General features: G+C 39.8%; 1 protein-coding gene across 1 annotated transcript in view; it reads right to left on the bottom strand.

The window, feature by feature from the left end:
• rab30 (RAB30, member RAS oncogene family) overlaps positions 1 to 11,594 on the bottom strand; it is an 86,468-nt gene extending 74,874 nt beyond the window's left edge. Inside the window, exon 1 of the mRNA XM_067986266.1 lies at positions 11,459 to 11,594. The gene's annotated coding sequence lies outside the window, so the exon portion shown is untranslated. The remainder of the gene's footprint in view (positions 1 to 11,458) is intronic.
• Between the last annotated feature and the right edge of the window lie 7,843 nt (positions 11,595 to 19,437).

A 19,437-nucleotide genomic window follows, 5' to 3' on the forward strand; every position in this document is an offset into this window, starting at 1 on the left:
TATACAGAATGAGCTAAATTAAGGCCATAAATAAAATGCTAGTTATGTTATAAATCTCAGTCCACTTTTCCTACAACCCCTTAGTCTTGATTGTAAAAAAAACAATGGGGGGGGTGGGTGGGTGGGGGAAGGTAGAGCATTACACATAAATCAGTAAATTTGTCTAGCAAAGTACTCAATGGGAATTAGTGATCTTATACCACTGTTCCTGCCTCAGTGACTCGTTATACTGGATTATCAGTGATACAGCATCATAAAATTTATTATCGTTTCACCTGCATCATGATGCATCTAATGTACTCAAACAATATTAAGAGTAAAACTAAGTTTTGATAAACATAAAAGCATACTTTGTATTAGAAAACAACAAATTGATGAGCCTTCAGCTGCCTAGGACCTAAGCTCTGGAATTCCCTCCTTTAAGTCACTCCTTAAAACCTACTTCTTTGACCAAGCTTTTGGTCACCTGTCCTAATATCTCTATGTAGCTCAGTGTCAAATTTTGCCTGATAATGCTCCTGTGAAGTACCTTGGGACATTTTACTACGTTAAAAGGTGCTATATAAGGTGCAAGTTGTTGTTACTGTTGAAACATCCTTAGTCAGGGACGTCAAAAACAAATTGGTCACTTGGACATTAATTAAAATGTTTTTTTAAAAAACTATGAAGTTAAAAAGCCAGTGCAAAGATCTATAATGGCATGCTGAGGATCACTGCCAATATCCATGAAGATATTAGCAGTGTGTTCCTCGTAACACTAAAGGCAGGGAGGATTTCAGCAATGATTTAAATGAGCACCTTGTATCTTTGTTGGAACCATTTTCTACTCTACTCCTTATCCAAAAAGCTGAGTTGCTCATTGTCACTCTCCCAACTTTTTCACATCTTACTCTTCATTCCTGCTGCATCAGTCTAAGGTTGTCCACTTCTTTCTTTCTCACTCACACAGACACAACCTTTAATGGTTGTCTATTCTCTCCGTTGCTCTCATTTTGGTTAGTTTTACAGAACTTACTGATATTTCATAACCACAGATCAATCTCAACATCACTGACCTCCGATGACTACAGCACCAGAAGTAACAATTCATCAACCATCCCAACTCCCCAGACAAAGAAATGCATCAAGATGTGAGCTGTCTATTAGAACCATTTGAAGAAAAAAAATTATAGTAATGGATCTTTGTGGCAGTGTTCAGTGAGTCATAGGATACATCATTTCATCCCATGTAATGTATAATATATCAGGATCACTTATTTACCATAACCAATTATAATAAAATTAGAATAGGAGTGTGTTACTGATATTCTTAGACTCCAATTCTAGGATTGTGTTTAAAAAAAAGTACTGTTTCATAGGGAGATTATTGGTATATTTAGATGTTGTCGAGAATAAAAGTAATGCTAGCTGAAAAAAGGAATGAATACAAGAGTAAATGATATGGAGACATTATATAGAAAATTAATGAAATTGTATATTGGAAGGTTTTTATATAAATCTAAAAGGTTTACAAATAAAAAGGGAATGTGAATTAAAATAAGTTAATATAAAATATATGAAACATATCTAAGTGTAGATTAAACATTTCTACATAAATATTCCATAAAAAAGTTGTAGGAAGTATTTTGCATATCTTATTAAAAATTCTTACATCTGCGCACACGTCCTGTCTGCACTTGACTTCCTGTTGTCGCACTTGTGTGTCAACCTCCGACCCCCCGCCATTATAAATATCTATGTCCACATTTAGAATGGATTTTGCCTATGTCAACTTGTCACGTTGTAATTACTCAATTTGGCCACTGGAGACTTTATGCCCAGACTGTGAACATTGCTCAAGAAGTATCTCTCTGGAAATCATCTGAGCCTATCTCTGCCATCTTAGTTTGTGTACAAGTAAATCTTAGCCTTCTCAAATTATTTTTTTTCAGTTGAAATTAATTTTTATGTTTACACTTTTATTACGTTAACCATTCCTCTTCTAGTAATATCATACATTAAGAAACAAATCAGGGTTTCTCTCTCTCTCTCTTACTCACTGTCTTGCTTCTGTCAATCAAATGTCAACACCTATCTGGTTCAGCACTCTGAACTGTTTAGAGCACCAAAGAATGATTACTACTTTTAGTACTAAAAAAAAACCCACAGGATTTCCAGACAATCAGACAACCCTTTCCCTTCCCATGAACACGTTGCCAAAGTACCGATCCACATCAAGCACCCACTGAACTCCTAGAGTGACAACATCCCTAACTGTGGAATTGCCACTCCCACTGATATTTAAGCAGGAATCCTTTCCCCCTCTCCTCCATTCAGCATAAAATCAGCAATTAACCCCTTCCTCCAGCTGATCATGCAATCAGGAATCCATCACCCTATACTTTTGATCATGAAAACATGTATCCCATTCTCATCAGCATGTAATCCTAAATCAATATTTCCTCCATCCTGCTGAGCATGGAACCCAAAATTAACAGTGGGTATCTGTGTCTCACACTATCCAGGAATCAGGCCTGCTTTTTAAATGCAAGTTAGCTCATTTTTTTCTTTGGGGTTCTCTGGTATTAAATTGTTGGCTGTTACCATTTCCCATCAAACCTATAGGTGCCACTTTAGTAGGATTTCTCATTCTATACAGAACAATGAGTTGTAACAGTCCCTGTCACACTAGTACACCCACCTCTACCGCCAGGTGCAGTTGCAGTGTTTCCACAATCACATCCCTCCCAGCACAGCCTCCCCGCCTGAATACAAAAAAAGTTTCATAAAAGAAACAAAAATCTCTCTAAAAAGTTTGTAAATTTATATAAATACTTTTTTTCCCCCCTTTACCTTGTTCAACAGTCTCTACTTGTTCATAGAACTCCGCCACCACCTGTGGGCCACACCATAGCCTGTTCTTGGGCTAGCTTCTGGCACCGTTCGTCTCTGTCATTGTTATAAACCTCCTCTTGCCCATTCCCGATTCCTCCTCAACTCATTCGCCACTGTTGCCTCCCCTGGCAATCAGCGTAACAGGCCTTTCCTGATCTTTGCTAATGTTGGCCTCTTCTAGCCCATTCTCCACTATTCCCTGCTTCCACCAGTCAGTCACGCCACAGCCCGCTCTCGGCCACTCCCCTACTTCATTCCACCCTCTTCCACTTCAGGACTGGGCCTGGGCCTAAGCACTGCTGTCTTCTCCTCAAATCTCAGGCCTCCACTTCATGGTCTGTGAGGGGACCTGTTAATTTCAGTACAGGTAGAACTGTTATTGAAAAGTTAAAATAGATCACTGGACAGAGAGGCATATTAGTGGAGATGTAGATAGAGGAGGATGTTAGGGAAGCAGAGGTGAATGTTAAGTGGTCAAAGGGACACAAGGACTTCTTAAAAAAGCAATAGAGAATGGCTTAGCGAAATGTTAGAGAGGCGGAGGGGCTGATGGCAATGTTTGGGGGGGGGGGGGGGGGGCAGAGGGAGATATTAGAGACATAAATGTGGTATTATAGGAGAAACGGCAATGGTTATGAAGACTATAGGGATTGAGAGAATGCCTGCACAGTGATAGAAAGGAGGATGTTAGCAGCAATAGGATATTAAGTAACCAAGGAGCTTTGTTAGATGATCACAGAGGTACAACAGGGGGATGGCATATTGGACAGGTACTGGAAGAGGAGTCCTAAAGTGTGGGAGCAGTAAGAGAGACTCTGAGGTGTGGGAGTAGTGGGTCAGGATATGACAGTATTAGGGAGAGAGAAAAAAGGGAAAGAGAGAAAGGAATGAGAGAAAAGGAGAGAGGAAGAAAAAAGGGGAAAAAAAGAGAATGAGAATGATTGACAACAATGAGGCTTTGCAGATTTACCCATACCAGTATCTATAGTTAGGCACGAGAAGTTCTTGACAAGTTTTAGATAGCACAGTCCAATATGCTAAATAGGTTTTGTAACAACATATCTTAATTCATTATTATTCAAGTATTTGCTTTCTCTAAGCTCTGCTATGCCACAAGAAGCTGGTGTCTCAATAAGACCAGTTACCTAGATCCAACTGAAGCTTCAGAAATGTGAAGCAACAACAACTTGTATTTATATAGCGCCTTTAATGTAGTAAAACGTGACAAGGCGCTTCACAGGAGCGTTATCAAACAAAATTTGACACTGAGCCACAGGAAGAGATATTAGGACAGGCGACCAAAAGCTTGGTCAAAGAGGTAGGTTTTAAGGAGTGTCTTAAAAAGGTGAAGAGAGGTAGAGAGACAGAGAGGTTAAGGGAGGGAATTCCAGAGCTTAGAACCCAAGCAGCTGAAGGCATGGCCGCCAATGGTGCAGCAATTAAAATCGAGAATGTGTAAGAGGCAAGAATTGGGGGAGCGCAGAGATCTCGAAGGGTTGTAGGACTGGAGGAGGTTACAGAGATAGGGAGGGGCGAGGCCATGGAGGGATTTCAAAACAAGGATGAGAACTGTAAAATCAAGGTGTTCATGGACCGGGAGCCAACATAGGTCAGCGAGCACATTGGTGATGGTACAAGTTAGGATACGCACAGCAGACTTTTGGATGAGCTCAAGACTACGAAGGGTAGAAGATGGGAGGTCGGCCAGGAGAGCATTGGAATAGTCAAGTCTAGAGGTAACAAAGGCATGGACGAGGGTTTCAGCAGATGAGCTGAGGCAGAGACGGAGATGCGCAATGTTATGGAGGTGTAGGTAGTTGGTCTTGGTGATGGAGCAGATATGTGGTCAGAAGCTCGTCTCAGGGTCAAATAGGATACCAAAGGTTGCGAATGGTCCGGTTCAGCCTCAGACAGACAGTCGGTGGCTAGGGAATGGAGTTGGTGGCGGGGAATCGAAGACAAAGCATTACTGCTGTAACCTCATGCTGAACATGGAGATAATTGCACCATTTCTAGATCACAAGATTGACAATAACACAAATCAACCAATTACACTGAAGGCAAAATAGCAACCAAATTGTTTTGATTAAGATGATACAGTAGCTTCTCATTCCCTATGATTTTCATGAGAAGACAAAATTACAAATTCTAGAAATCTGAAACAAAAGAAAATGCTGGAAATTTGCCGCTAGTATATCAGTATCTGGAAAAGGAAAATATAGGGTAAGATTTTAATATCTACCCTATATTTTCCTAACATCCCAAAATGTTAGCCTATGTTTTCCCTTTCCACGTCTAGTTGCACCTGCTGTGTGCTGCCTGAATTTCCTGTTTTATTATTTTCATAAACCTTGACATCACAGGTTTGACATAGATACTGGTTTGTAGTTATCAGCATTTGACTTTGATCCCTTTTTATTTAAACTAAGAAATCTAGGTAAAGGATCAACGTCCATAGTGCTTTTATCAATTGCCACATTATTTGCTCATACCCTCTCAGGTGACAAGTTAACAGGCATATCTGAAATAGATGAGCCAGAACTAGCCAATTCCTTACCTAGAAATTTTTTAAAAACCAAGCACCTACACTCAAGAGTCAGAAATGTAGAACCCATTTACATAATGTTAACAGGGACATTAATAAACTTGCAGAATGGGCATGTAATTGGCAAATGAATTTCAATATACATAAGTGTGAGGCGGTACATTTTGGTAGGAAGAATAAGGAGACCACATACTGCTTGGATAATAAGAATCTAAATGGGGTAGAGGAACAGAGGGATCCGCGGTGGGCAGGGTGTGCAGATACATAAATCACTAAAAAGTACCAACGTAGGTTAATAAGGCCAAATAAAAAGCAAACAAAGCACTGGGGATCATTTCTAGAGGATGGAATTAAAAATCAGGGAAGTTATGTTAAATTTGTATAGGACCTTGGTTAGACCACACTTGTTGGAGTACTGTACACAGTTCTGGTCTCCATATTATTGAAAGGATACAGAGGCACTGGAGAAGGTGCAGAAAAGATTTACTGGAATGATACCAGAACTGAGGTTATACCGATCAGGAAAGATTGAAACAGGATGGGGCTCTTTTCTCTGGACTGAGGGGTAACCTGATAGGGTAGACGTTGGGAAGATGTTTGCACTTGCAAGGGAGATCAGAACTAGGGGCCATAAATATAAAGACAGTCACTAATAAATCCAATAGGGAACTCAGGAGAAACTTCTTCACCCAGAGAGTGGTCAGAATGTGGAACTCACTACCACAAGGAGTAGTTGAGGCGACGAGCATAGATGCACTTAAGGGGAAGCTAGATAAACACACAAGGGAGAACAGAGTACAAGGGTATCCTGATAGGGTTAGATGAAGTAGGGAGGGGTGAGGCTCGTGTGGAGCACAAACACTCGCATAGACCTGTTGGGCCGAACGGCCTGTTTCTGTGCTGTACATTCTATGTAACGTTCGTGGTACAATGTGTACTAGTGGCACAGCCTAACAGGACACTAGTTCACACTGGCAATTCCCCAATTACAAACAAGCCATGAAGGGAAGAAATACAGCAGAGGCCATTCCTCAGACATCAAGAGAAAAGGTAAAATAAATCAAATAAGTCACCTAAATTACTGTTTCATTTCTCCTACTAGGCAGGTAGTGTGGCATAGGCAAAGACCCAGAAAGAGCTGCTCTCAGCTGAGAGCTGGTGTGAGACCTCAGGTTACACAATGTTGATAAAAAAATTTAAAATGTTCATTGTCTCATCATTTTACTTTAGATTACTACAAAGGGCTGATTACTTTTAACCATTGTTCAGTGATTCATTATTCAGTTTACCACTGGAAGAACATTATTTTTAAGTAATGTGATTACACTGCGCAAAGCCCCCGATGCATACCATTACAAAGTAACAAATATAATTACCAATTAGTAGCATTTCACAGAAAGAGCAGCTCCAAGGCTCAGCAAGCTTATCCAGCTGAACTATACAGATCAAAAAGGTCTCAAGTTCTCCCATAGTGCAGGTTATCAGGGTGTTAGAATTGTCCTCAGCCTCCCAACATGAGAAGGAAAAAAAAATCTGCCGAGGTTTCCATTTCTGATTGCCATCCAGCAACCTGTAGAACCATAGAAGTTTATAGCACAGGAGGCCAATTGACCAATCGTGTCTATGTCGGTTCTTTGTTGAACAATCCACAACTAATTCCGCTACCCTACTTTCTCCCCATAGCCCTGTATTTTCCTCAGTTTCAAATGTTTATCCAATTTTCCTTTAAAGGATGCAATGATCTCTGCCTCAACCACTCCCTGCAACAAAGCATTTCATGCTGGACAACCCTTGCTGAAAGTGCCTGTATGTGAATAACAGATAAGGACAAGAATGAATAGACACTTGGGCAAGTTACTAGAACATGACTGCACTCCAACAAAAAGTTGATGCCTTCATGAAATTATATATATATTTAAAAAAAAACTGATCAGCCAGTGCAGGACTTACATGACTCAATTTTAAAGGCGGTAATGTAACATTACTAACAGATTAAAATATAAACCATTCAATATTTGCCTTGACATATCTTCCAACTGTTGGAATGGATTACTGTCTTGCAATTCACAGAGGGATCTAGCATCCTCTCTATATCTGCACTATATAAAATGGCCTTTTTGAAAAGATAAAATTTACAGCAAACATTGGCAGTGACTGGATAATTCTTCATAAGTTCCCTCCATTCTTCCCTCCAAAATCATGTCACTAAGGAAAATGATTTAATCAGCTCATACCCTCCAACTTTCCCACCCACATAAGTGTACCATTCATGGTAAATCTTATTAAAATACTTCATCTAGTGGCAGATGGTCGCCCAATTGCCACTACATGAAGGTTTCAATAAGCTTTACAACTTTAGAAATACGTATATCTCTGCTATATCTTGTTACCTAGTGAATGTAGGCATAAAAGTAGTTTTAAGTGAGTGAAAGCAAAACACATATGTTCAATGGGACTATTAAAAAAGTTCAGGCAGCATTATTCTCTTCTAATTTTTCAATTAACAACAATGTTCAACTTCACGCTCAACTTTACTTTCATATGTTAACTACACTGTCAGCTATACCAGGACTACATTACTCAGGGGTCAATATCAAAGCAACAGTTCAGACCAATGTTTTTTTTAAGCTTTTGGGTGAACATGTTCATCAAGGTTAGCAAAATTAATACCCATGGGATTAAAAAGACAGTGACAGCGTGGATACGATATTGGCTAAGGGACAGAAAGCAGAGTGTAGTGGTGAACGGTTGTTTTTCAGACTGGAGGGAAGTATACAGCGGTGTTCCAGAGGGTCAGTATTAGGACCACTGCTCTTTTTGATATATATTAATTAATGATCTGTACTGGGATATAATTTCAAAGTTTGCAGATGACACAAAACTTGGAAATGTGGTAAACAACGTAGAGGATAGTTCAGGAGGACGTAGACAGACTGGTGTTCAGGATAGTTCAGGAGGACGTAGACACACCGTTCACCTGACGAAGGAGGAAGCCTCCGAAAGCTTGTGGAATTTAAAATAAATTTGTTGGACTATAACTTGGTGTTGTAAAATTGTTTACAATGGTGAAATTTAACGCAGTGATACATTTCGGTAGGAAGAACGAGAGGCAATATAAACTAAGTGGCACAATTTTAAAGGGGGTGCAGGAACAGAGACGTGGGAGTGGATCTATACAAATCTTAGAGAAGGTAGCAGGACAAAAAAGATGTTAAAAAAGCATGTGGGATCCAGGGCTTTAGTAATCAAGGCATAAGAGTACAAAAGCAAGGGAGTTATGCTAAAACTTTATAAAACATTGGTTAGGCCTCAGCTGGAGTATTGTGTTCAATTCTGGGCACCACACTTTAGGAAGGATGTCAAGGCCTTAAGAGAGGGTGCAGATGAGGTTTACTGTAATGGTGCCATGGATGAAGGACTTCAGTTATATGAAGAGACTGGAAAGGTTTGGGGTTGTTCTCCTTAAAGCAAAGGTTAAGAAGAGATTTGATAGAGCTGTTCAAAATCATGAACAGTTTTGATAGAGTAAACAAGGAGAAACTGTTTCAGTGGCAGAGGGGTTGGTAACCAGAGGACATGATTGGCAAAAGAACCAGAGGCTACATGAGGGAAAAAAATGTTTACACAGCGAGTTGTTGTGATCTGGAGTGCACTGCCTGAAAGGGTGGTGGAAGCAGATTCAATATTAACTTTCAAAAGGGAATTGGATAAATACCTGAAAGGAAAAAATTATAGCACTATGGGGAAAGAGCAGGAGAGTGGGACTAATTGGATGGCTCAACCATGGAGCCGGTACAGACACGATGGGCTGAATGGCCTCCTTCTGTGCTGTATCATTCTATGATTCTAAGGCGATGAATGTCAGTGGGTAACATAACACTCCACCATTTTAAGGGAAACACCCACCAGTCAAATACAGAAGTGGTTTGATGCAAGATAGCTGTACAAGGCAGTGCAGTGGTGCTGCACATTTAAGTAGGGGGAAGGTTAGCAGAGATGGCCATAAGTGCTGTTGAAGAGGTAACTTTCAGGAAGCTTTGAAGGAAAGGACAGATGTAATAAGATGAAGGGGTTTAGATAGGGGGTTCTAGGATGTGGGGACCAAGACAATTGCAGACTGCCATTAATGGTAGGAGAGAGAACTTGTAGTAGATTAGAGTTGGAAGAGCAGAGGGCACAGCTTCTGCTCTTGGGAAAATAAAGTTACCCAACTACAAAAAGTGTATTAATACTTCCCTACAACATCACACTACTACTACAAGCAGATATGCTATGAAACAATCACTGCAGAACATAACTCTCAATCAGAGCATCTATGTCAATTGCAGAATGCAGATTTCATGCTCAACTTCTGTACTGAACACTCCACGCAAGCTTAGATGCTACAATAAAGATCTTCTACAGTTTGTAGATACAAAAAGTAACTTATTTACCATGTGGAATTAAATTTGACAGTATATGAGGCTGCTTCAAAACAAGGAGTGTACTATTTTCATATACAGCAACCCAATTCTTTAACCACAGGTCTACACTTCAGACTCAAATCATGAACAAACCCCAGCTCTACTTCAGAGCCAAGTTGATATTGTCAACAGCTAGAGTGAATAAAGTTTTAAATGTGTTGTACCAATTACAGCATCTTGGAATCTGAACCATTGAAAATAAAGCTCTTGGACAGTTACTTTGCCAGCAAAACATATTCCACTCTTAATAAAAGTTAAATTTGGATAACACACAATACCTAGAGACAACTTCTCTTGCAGTCACATATTCTTATACAACACTCAATTCAAGTGTTGTCCCATATTCAGAAAGAATCATTCTAAAACACATGCCCAACATGTCAGAGTATTAAAAATAAGGCAGTAATAAACTTATTAAATTAGGCTGTTAAATTTGATTAACTCTTACACCAAAACTTTGAAGCTTTGCACAGCTCTGTATTACAGCCAAAGGAAGAGTGATGTAGGCTAGGAAACAGAGTCAAGGAAAGGTAAGCACAACTTCAAACCCAATCTAAGGGAATCAGTCATGTTAAATTAAAGAAGCTTCAAAAGCACCTAAACTTTTAAATCCAAACTTTAAAATATCACAAAAATAATTTACAAAATTTGCAAGTCTTCAATCTTACAAATTTCATTGTACTCTTAAAAACTGTAAAGTTTCTGTCAAATACATAGATAGATATAGATATAGTCTCTAAAAAGACTACTCCACAAGATATTAAGCATAGTGTTTTAGATGGGCTAACAGAAGTATTTTTGTATACTGCTTGGAAATTAAAACTGAAGTATACCACCTTTGAGTTGCACAGAAGCACAATCTGAAATCCTGTAAAATGGTTTCACAGGATATAGTTAAGGCAGATTTAATTTTATCAGCTAGAAGTGCATTGGTTTGTTTTGCCTACACTATCTTATGAAAAACTAAGTGTGTTTTATTGATCTACTATACCTTATGTCTTCAGGATACAAATTGTAATTTGGACAAAGAGTTCCTTTTTCCAATATACAAATGAAATTATACTCAAGTCAAAGCCCTCTAATCCCATCTCTTTTTCCCCCAAATTGAGCACAACATAATATTTATATTTCATTTGGAAAAAGTTGCAATTCTGAAAATCAGTTATTTTACAAGGAAACTATTTTACAGTATGATCTGATTCAGAATAAATCACAACTTTGTTGAAATTAAACTTGTGTTAAAATAAAATCAAAAACAATGCATTCAAAAATATTTCATTAATGACAAATCACATATTTTCACTTTAGGAAACTAAAAATAGCTTTTAGCTCTATGCGTACAATAAGCTATAACACTGTAAATACTTAGACATCATGCAACACAATAGCAAATATGCCAATATTAAATACACGGATTAACAATACAAAATAAAGCAAATAGTGTATCACTCCGGAAACCAGGATCACTTCAGTCTGACTTCCATGAATTGTGCTGGAAGTGGGAGAAAACACAAGCGCAGCAATGAAGGAAAGAAGTCGTTCATAACACAAAAACCACATTGAAATAAAAACTTACTTGTTTCGGGTTTGTTCCCTTGTCGTTGCTATGTGAGAAATGTGGAGTTACAGTGTGTTTCAGAGTGCAGCAGTCATGCCCTGCTTCTGACTCTGTCTCCAGCGCTGCACCGCAGAACGCTACATTGCACAATGCACCCACTTTCTCGTAGATTTAACAATGACGTAATTTATTTCGGAGCGGAAGCGGGAGCGAACATTCGAACGCTACGCTCGCCGGGATTTGTAGTCATTTTCCAGGCAGCGCATGCGCTTAATGACCTTGATGTATTTTTATTTCCCTAAGGTCTTTGTCTTCGTCTTACTGAATTCTAATGGCTTTGGAAGGAGAATTAAACATTATTATAAATTTCTAGCAAATATAATGTAGACAATTCTTGTCTTTTTTCTTCCCTCTTTTTGCTTTCCCCCAACTCTCCAGAAGGTACTGAATTTTGCTGGGATGGAGATCCACGGCCACAGGATGTTCTTCAGTACCATCTTAATGTATGGGGCCTATACAGTAAGTACAGTAAGTGTTGGCAGGCTATTCAACTGCAGGGGACATCAAAGCCAAGCTCAGTTCTGTCCTCACCCAATGTCTAAATACCTACCCCTACAGTGGGGGTTGGTAGACAAGAGTCAGGTGCGGGGGCCATGGTTGATTTCCCCTCCAAAGCCGAGGGACACTGAATCCAGTTGTATCACTCCTCTTTCCATCCCAGTTTATATCAGCTAACCCAGTTTATATTGAGGATTGAACTTGGGATCTTTCTGATCTGTTTGGCTCAGTTACTCACTTTCTTAACCAGCTGAGCCATCCAAATACTTTCTGTACCTGTTTCAGGCTTAAGCATTTTAAACCGTTTTTTTTGAGAAGCATTGTAATTTTAAAAACTGAAATGTGCCTGTCCCATTCATACAAATGTCTGATAAAATATTACGAAGAAAAAATGGCAAATGCTGGAACTCTAAAATAAAAACAGGCCAGGTCAGCAACTCTAAAGAGAAAGTGTAAGTTAACATTTTGTTTATACACCCTTCACAGAACTGAAAATTACAGCAACATTTGTACAGTGCCTCTCACGTTAAGGAACATGCCACATAGGTAGGTGTAAGTAAATAGACATCAAGCCAAAAAGGGGGAGATTAAGAGGGATGCCTGAAAATTTGGTCAAAGGCTTGAGTATTGTGAAGATTTTTAAAGGAGGCAAGAGAGCCAGAGTGCTTTAAGGAAGAAGTCCCAGCATGTAGCACTGAGACAACTGATGGCTCCACAACCAATGGTTGAGAGATGAGTGTAGCTGCTTTCAACATCAACAAAACATTCAACGGAATATGGCACTAAGGAGCCCTAGCAAAACCGAGGTTAACGAGGGTTGTAGAGAAAACACTCCAGCAGCTAGAGTCATGCCTGACACAAAGAAAGATGGTTGTGGTTGTCGGAAGCCAGACATCACAGCGTCAGAACATCACTACAAGTTCCACAAGGAAGCATCTTCAATCTAACCATCGTCAGCTGCATATGATCTTCCATCATAGGGTCAGGAGTGGGGGTGTTCACCGATGATTCCACAGAGTTAATTTCCATTCACAATGAAGCAGCCCTTGCCCACCCACGCTAGGACCTGGAAAACATCTGCACTTAGGCTGACAAATGGCAAGTAACATTCGCACCACAATAAGTGCCAGGCAATGACCATCTCAAACAAGAGAATGCCCAGACATCTCCCCTTGCCCTTGAAAGGCACCACTATTGCTGATTCCCCCATCATCAACATCTTAGGAGTAGCCACTGGCCAGAAGCTTAAGTGAACCAGTTATATACAGAGCTCAAGTCAGGAGTATGGCGGAATACTCAACACTTACCTCGAAGAGTAGAGCAACAACAGCACCATAGAAGCTCGGACACAGAATCCAGGACAGAGCAGTTTGCTTCATCGGTGCTTCGACCACTTGACTCAATATCTCACCTCTCTGCTACCAAAATGTTTTAGTCCAAAACTTTGCAGCACATATTCTATCCTGCACTAAGTGCCACCTGCCCATCAATACCTTCCTCACTGACCTACAGTGGCATCAAGTTCCCCAGTGCATTAAATTTAAATCTTAGTCCTCATCTTTAAATCCTCAATGGCCTTGTGCCCACCTCTGCAATCTCCTTGAATCCTATATCCCCTCCTGATCATTCCATTGATCTGATTTGACTGCATTATATATGATCTACAGAATGCATTGTAGCAACTCACCAAGGTTATTTCACCAGTAGCTTCCTGCCCTGCAACTTCTATCATCAAGAAAGACAAGAGTAGCAATGTTGTGGGAATGCCATTACATCCAAGTCCCCTCCATTTCGCCTACCACCCTTCATTGTAGTTTGGGAAATATCCTGAAATTTCTTACCCAACAGTGTTGTGGGAGCACCATCCCCCCAAAGACTGCAGTGGTTCATGGAGAATGCCCACCACCATCTTTTGAGGGCGTAGGGATAGTAAATAAATAAGGCCTTACCAACATCGCCCACATCCTGAGAACAAATGAAAAAATAGTAAAGAAAGGGTGAATGCACAGAAGATTGTGTCAGAGCAACAGAATGATCAAGAGGGTATATAGGATGATAGTGCAGAGTTGGGGGTGAAACCATTGAGGGATTTCAAGATGAGGTCAAAGATTTTAAATTTAATGCAATGGGGGATTTGAAGCCAATGTAGGTCAGTAAAAGATGATGATGGGCAAGTGACATAATGCAGGACAGGATTCATCCAATTTAATTTTGCTTAAATTGTAAGTATAGTTCACTGAGTTCCCCCATAATCCTATTTGTTTTAAAGGAAAATAGATATTCGTACAATTACTGTGACTTTCAGTCACCTCTTTTACCTGTTTTGGACTAAGGGAAAGCAAGCATTTTAGTAAGTTTGGAAGAAATAGAGAGTGAGTTACTGGGTTGAATGAGGTGATGTAAACACACTAAAAGAAACAAAGAATCTACAAGGTGAGAAAACGGAGGATATCGGCGAAAGAGAAAACCGGCATGATCAGTGATGTCAGCACATTTTCATTTATTTGCTAAATACTTGGCCAACATGATGTCTGGAGTGAAGTTTTGAAGCAGGCTGACCCCAGAAGGAAAGGTCTCTACCCAAGGTATTTTAGATACTTACAGATCTGCTATGTATTTCCAGCAATTTCTGTTTTTATTCAGATTTCCAGCATTCAGTTTTTCTATTATCCCCCAGAATGGAATCTGTTTGGAAACTCTCTAATGATCTCTTTAAAAGGGTGATATTGTCATTGTATCTCTTATAAGCCAGTCCCAAGAAACTTTCTAACTTTGCTCCCTAAATTCTCCAATGCTACAAATATAAATTTTTTAAAATTCTGCTCTTTGAAGAACCCTGAATAAAAATCTGCATTTACTCACTGTAAAAAATATTTCCCATAGCACACCTGAATGGATAGTTCATCGATTTCCCGTTTTGAACCTTTTAATCCCACTACACAAAGTAAAAATGATTCAGTGGGTAAAATACTATCAGAGCGCTTTGTATCCGAAGGGGCAACCACGCACTGCTGTACTCAGAATAGCAAATGTATTAATGTATAAAGAAAATGAAAAAAGTGCAATTGCTGGACATCTGAAACAGAAGCAGAAAATACTGGAAACACACATAGAATCAGTCAGCATTTGCAGAGAGAAAAATACAGCTTAATATTTTGGACAGTGACCTTCTTTAGAACTGCCAAAGTTTAATAAGAGCTTTGTAATTTTTCATTACATTTTGTTACAATCACCAAAGAAGATTGACACTACTGAATAACGTTTAATATTTCTTTCCAAAGTGCGACAGAGGCAGTTTTATTTTCAGGAGCCATTCATGAAGAAATTTGCTTCTTTAACAAGAACAACTTTAACAACATTGAGTTATTCTTATTGTATTTTCACACAAAACATCCGACGTCTGAATAAAAATCTTTTTCTGTATTTATGTCAAAATTTATCACAAAAGAATGCAACATCATTGAGCTCTTAAGCTCATAATTTTGCATAAATTGGTAGTATAATCCTATTTGTTTTAAAGGGAGATAAACATTTGTACAATTACTGTGACTTTCAGTCACCTCTTTTACCTGCTTTATGCTGTAAAACTTCTGGTTAGAGAAAGTAGATATTTTGTGTAAAGTTTTCCCTATGCAGCATCTTGAATGGAGAATACTTCCCATGACTCGCGGCACCACTCATGGTATCACTCAAGCATAACTTCACAATATTATTTGCGTCTCTGCAGCAGCCATTAACTTCAATGCAATTTCAAATTACATACATAGTACTGAATAAAGAGATACTCTTCAAAGGGAATAGAATCTATCTCAGTCATGGAGCTTTCCAGACTGAGATAGGTAGATTTTTGTTACGTAAGGGTATCAAGGGATATAGAGCAAAGGCGGGTAAATGGAGTTGAGCTGCAGATCATCATGATCTAATTGAATGCGGAGCAGGCTTGAGAGACTGAATGGCTTACTCCTGTTCCTATGCTCCTAGTTTTTGTGTGGTAAAGGTACAGAAGCTGACAAGTTAACAAAAACAACTGTAAACTTAGCATTGGAGTAGATAACAAAGTACATACCAAACCCCACTTATCTTTGGAAGTGGCCTCCATATACTACAGCATGTAATTCTTTACCTTTTAACCTAAATACTGATCACTCTAAAATAGATTACTTCACCATTTTCTTCTAGTACTAAATAGTTTTCCCCTGTTCTCCCAGTGAAGTGGAGTATCATAGTATCATAGTATGATACAGCGCAGGGTGTTTCCCTTAAAATGAAGCAGTGTTATGTCACCCAGCACTGAAATTCATCACTTTGGAATCATAGAATGATACAGCACAGAAGGAGGCCATTTGGCCCATTGTGCCATCCAATCAGTCCCACTTTCCTGCTTTTTCCCGCTTTTTCCCCAGAGCCCTGTAACTCTTTTCCCTTCAAGTATTTATCCAATTCCCTTTTGAAAGTTACTATTGAATCAGTATCCATCACCCCTTCGGGCAGTGCATTCCTGCAACTCACGACGTAAATTTTTTTTTCCTCATGTCGTCTCTGGTTCTTTTGCCAATCACCTTAAATCTGTGTCCTTAGGTTACTCACCCTTCTGCCACTGGAAACAGTTTCTCTTATTACTCTTTCAAAACCGTTCATGATTTTGAACACTTCCATCAAATCTCCACTTAACTTTCTCTGCGCTAAGGAGAACAACCCCAGCTTCTCCAATTGGAAGTTGTGGCCAGAGCCTCCGCAATTTCTACTCTTACTTCCCTCAGTAGCCTAGGATGCATCCTATCTGGACGGGGTGACTTTTCTACTTTGAGTACTACCAATCTTTTAAGTATCTCCTCTTTATCTATTTTTATCCTGTCCAATATCCTACATTGGCAGCATCCTCTTCTCTAGTGAAGACCGATATAAAGTATTCAATTAGTACCTTAACCAAACCCTCTGCCTCCACAAGATCTCTTTTTCTGTCCCTGATTGGCTCCGCCCTTCCTTTGACTACCCTTTTACTATTTATATATTTAGAAAAGACTTTTGGGTTCCCTTTAATGTTAGCCACTCATCTATTCTCATACTCTCTCTTCGCCCCTTATATTCCCATTTTTAGATCTCCACTGTACTTTCTGTATTTAGCTTGGTTCGCTACTGCATTATGAACTGAACGTTTGTCATAAGCCTCCTTTTTCTGTTTCATTTTAATCTCTATATCTTTAGTCGTCCAGGGAGCTCTAGCCCTACCTTTCCCCCTCGTGGGAATGTGTCCACTCTGTACCCGAACCATCTCCTCCTTGAAGGCCTCTCATTGTTCAACTACTGTTTTGCCAACCAATTTTTGATTCCAATCCACCAGGGCAAGATCCCTTTTTAACTCACTGAAATTAGCCCTCCTCTAGTTAAATATTTTTATGCTGGATTGTTCCTTCATCTTTTCCATAACTATAACCAATAAATGGGAGGATACTGAGAGGTGTAGAAGAAATGAGGGACCTTGAAGTGCTTGTCCACAGATCCCTGAAGGTAGCAAGACAGGTAGATATGGTGGTTAAGAAGGCATAGGGATACTTACCTTCATTAGCCAAGGCATAGAATATAAGAGCAGGGAGGTTACGCTAGAAGTGTATAAAGCCACAGCTTGAGTACTGCGTACAGTTCTGGTCACCACATTACAGAAAAGATGTAATTGCACTAGAGAGGGTGCAGAGGAGATTTACGAGGATGTTGCGAGGACCGGAGAATTTTAGCTATGAAGAAAGATTGGATAGGCTAGGGTTGTTTTCTTTGGAACAGAGGAGGCTGAGGGGTGATTTAATTGAGGGGCAAAAAATTATGAGGGGCCTAGATAGAGAGGACAGGAAGGACCTATTTCCCTTAGCAAAGAGGTCAATAACCAGGGGGCATAGATTTAAAGTAATTGGTAGAAGAATTAGAGGGGAGCTGAGGACATTATTTTTTCACCCCGAGGGTGGTAGGGGTCTGGAACTCACTACCTGAAAGGGTGGTAGAGGCAGAAACCCTCATCACATTTAAAAAGTACTTGGATATGCACTTGAAGTGTCATAGCCTACAAGGCTACGGACCAAGTGCTGGAAAGTGGGATTAGACTGGGTAGCTCTCTTTTGATTGGCACAGACACGATGGGCCGAATGGCCTCCTTCTGTGCCGTAAATTTTTCTTTGTTTCTATGGTTCTATTCTAAACCTAATGGTATTATAATCATTGTTCCCCAAATGCTCCCCCAATGAAACACGTTCCATTTGTCCCACTTCATCCCCCAGAACTAGATCCAGCAATGCTTCCTTCCTCATTGGGCTGGAAACTCACTGATCAGGAAAGTTCTTTGTCTGCATTTCAGGAATTCCTCCCCCTCTTTATCCTTAACACTGTTATTATCCCAGTCTATATTGAGATAATTGAAGTCCCCCATTATCACTACTGTATGGTTCTTGCATCTTTCTATAATTTGCCTGAAAATAGTCTCCTCTGTCTCCTTCCCACTATTTGGTGGCCTATTGTATACAGTTCTGATGAAAGGTCATCGACCTGAAACGTTGGCCTCAATTTTCGCTCCGAGCCATGGAGAGAGCATGGAGCATTTTCAGACGAGAAACCCGGAAGTATGGATTTCTCGGACGTCCTTACAATTTTGACGTAAGGACGTCTTATAAATTTTTTCAGCAGGTTTCCCGCCCACCAGCCAGCCAGATTGACAGGCTAGTTGCCTGTTGGACAGGAAAGCAGCCGGGGAGCAGATCGGAGGTAAATTTGACATTGGGGGCTTGGTGGGGGGGGGGGGTTCGGTCAACGTGGTGGGGGGGATCGGTTATCGGGGGAGGCGGTAAGACATCGGGGGAGTTCGGGGACATCGGGGGGAGTTAGTGACAAAAAAGAAGATCTTCTTGTGGAGGCAGAGGGCATGGCTGAGGCACTAAATGAATACTTCACATCCGTCTTCACTAGGGAAGAGGATGCTGTCATTGTAGCAGTAAAGGAGGAGGTAGTAGTGATATTGGATAGGATAAAAATAGATTAATTTGTTTAACGTCTCTGCCATTTCCTTATTCCCCATTATAATTTCTCCTGTCTCTGCCTCTAAGGGACCCATGTTTACTTTCGCTAATCTCTTCCTTTTTATGTACTTGTAGAAGCCCTTACAATCTGTTTTTATATTTCTCGCTAGTTTACTCTGATATTCTATTTTCTCCCTCTTTATCAATTTCTTGGTTTTCCTTTGCTGATTTCTAAAACCCTCCTATTTAGAAAAAAAACTCCTTACATTAATGTAGTGTCTTTAGCAAAGTTAAAAATCCCAAAGCACTTCAGAGGAGAAACAGATATTGAGCAGTAATAGAAAAGTTGAGAGAGATGACTAAAAGAGGTGTCTCCACCTTTTTAAAAAGTACTGTAAGCCTCTTCTTTTAATCTAACACAATCCTTAACTTCTGTAGTTA

Source organism: Heptranchias perlo, chromosome 6 (genome assembly GCF_035084215.1).
Source record: "Heptranchias perlo isolate sHepPer1 chromosome 6, sHepPer1.hap1, whole genome shotgun sequence".
NCBI classification, from domain to species: Eukaryota; Metazoa; Chordata; class Chondrichthyes; order Hexanchiformes; family Hexanchidae; genus Heptranchias; species Heptranchias perlo.